Genomic DNA, 2,371 nt, shown 5'->3' on the forward strand with positions numbered 1-2,371 from the left:
ATTTAATTATCATTTCATTTCTAGCAAGCTGCATGGTCATCCACGGTAACTGTTCTTTCGGGAACAGATACTACCGTTATATATAATTAAAATATGGCTTCCCGGCCATTGACCTTCTTGTGCGAACGCACACGCTATGCCCGAACTCGTACGGGACTTGGTAGATTAATCCGCCACGACTAATGAGTATGATGGGCAAACATCTATTAGGCGCACTACGAACGTAGTGGTATGGACATGTTGGGAATGTGGGTCTCACGGGGAGCGTGCAAGGGATAAGTCCCTGCAGTCGCGCTATTCATCTGTGTCCTCGGTGGCTCAGATGGATAGAGCGTCTGCCATGTAAGCAGGAGATCCCGGGTTCGAGTCCCGGTCGGGGCACACATTTTCAACATGTCCCCAATGAAGTACACCAACGCCTGTTTGCAGCTAGGGTGTCTATTTAGTTATCATTTCATTTCTAGCAAGCTGCATGGTCATCCACGGTAACTGTTCTTTCGGGAACAGATACTACCGTCATATATAATTGCTTATGTAAAAGTTCATAGCAAAATTGCAATAACTCATACAGCAATGAGCTATGGAAGTATCTTCATTACTCTTATAGTTATCTTCAAAGAATTGTTTCAGTCTCCTTGCTTCTTTAAATCACCTCTCTTCGTGGCTTCAGTACACACGTCATTGTTCATTGATTGACTGAAAATTACCTTTTCTTTCTGTAATTAGTGAACGTGGAAACTACTCCTATGCCGAATTCGATACAACTCACTTCCTCTCCCTCAGGTCTCCCTTTCGCCTGTTTCTCCACATTTTATTTACAGTTCCTATTACACCTAATTTAATATGTTATCTTAAGTGAGACACAGTAAATGTACAGTTACATATCGCGTTATATCCATGCATTTCTATGCTATCTGACAAAACCGGCATTGCCCCAATATTTACGTTGCCAGTTTTCTATTTGAAACGAAGAGAAAACGTGAAGTGTGTTTGTAGTGTAATATCGCGGAGATATTTACGTTGCCAGTTTTCTATTTGAAACGAAGAGAAAACGTGAAGTGTGTTTGTAGTGTAATATCGCGGAGATATTTACGTTGCCAGTTTTCTATTTGAAACGAAGAGAAAACGTGAAGTGTGTTTGTAGTGTAATATCGCGGAGATTTTCTGTGAGCTGGCTGTATCTACTTAGCGTGCCTACAACGCGATTTTATAAACGTCTCTAATCTCTATGCAAGGTCTCTTCACAGCTCTATATGTGAAGATTATTTTTGCTTAAGCCGTTTGATTCTCGTAGCTGAAAGCTGTCGAAAGCGCTGCCAGCTGTTAGGGATTTCCTTAATTTGGCACGCCTGTAGCTGTAGGAGCGTCTCAGTAATAAATAATAAATATATTAAATCTATATGGATATGACGATATTTTTTCAAGCATTTCAGTATTTACGACATCACATCTCCGGTACTGTGCGTCCTACAATGCTAAATCTGTGTAGGTACATTCCGGTCCCGGCGGAGGTTCGAGTCCTCCCTCGGGCATGGGTGTGTGTGTTTGTCCTTAGGATAATTTAGGTTACGTGGTGTGTAAGCTTATTGACTGATGACCGTAGCAGTAAGTCCCATACGATTTCACACACATTTGAACATTTTTTGTAGGTACATTCAGCGGCACAAGTGACTACCGTCTGCACTATGTGCTCCGAATAGCAAAGAAGTTAAAAACTTAAGCGTCGTGCACAATGCGGAAGTTTTCACATCACGCATCTCAGTGAAAGTCATATCTCTTCAAATACGAGTGATACCATTATACAATTCTGTTGGTGCATTCAGGTGCGTATGTGGATAATGTCTGCGCAACTTATTGCCAGTACAATTAGTAGCAAAGAATTATTAGATTAAACGTCATACATGACGAGGCAGTTTTTAACGCACCTCAACTGTCTTTTGACTAGTTTGGTCTGCCCCGCCATGAATTCCTTTCCTGCGCCAATTTTTTCATCTACGTCCTCAATTATCTGCTACACGTCTCCCAGTCTCTGTTTTAGCCTCGCAGCTCTTTCTGGAACGATGTAAATTATTCAGCCCGCCTGATTTTCAACCATTCGCCTGTAGCACCACATTTAAAATGCTTGGATTCTCTTCTTTTCCAGTCTCCCCAAATTCCATGTTTCACTCCACTACAACTCTGTGCTCTAAAAGTACATTCTCAGAAATTTCTTTCCCAAAATAAGACCTTTGTTTCACACTAATAGACTTCTCTACGCCAGAAATGCCCTTGTTGCCACTATTAGTCTGCTTTTTGCGTCCTTCTTGCTCCATCCGTCATTGGTTATTTTCCAGCTAGGCGTGCTGCTCTCATTTCTGGTACTTCTCATTTC

At 41.7% G+C, this 2,371-nt stretch overlaps 1 non-coding gene across 1 annotated transcript; it reads left to right on the forward strand.

Moving 5' to 3' along the window:
* The first annotated feature begins 307 nt into the window (after window positions 1–307).
* Trnat-ugu lies at window positions 308–381 on the forward strand. Its single transcript has one exon. It is a non-coding gene; the product is annotated as a tRNA-Thr (tRNA).
* The last annotated feature ends 1,990 nt before the right edge of the window (window positions 382–2,371 follow it).

Source organism: Schistocerca piceifrons, chromosome 1 (genome assembly GCF_021461385.2).
Source record: "Schistocerca piceifrons isolate TAMUIC-IGC-003096 chromosome 1, iqSchPice1.1, whole genome shotgun sequence".
NCBI lineage: Eukaryota > Metazoa > Arthropoda > Insecta > Orthoptera > Acrididae > Schistocerca > Schistocerca piceifrons.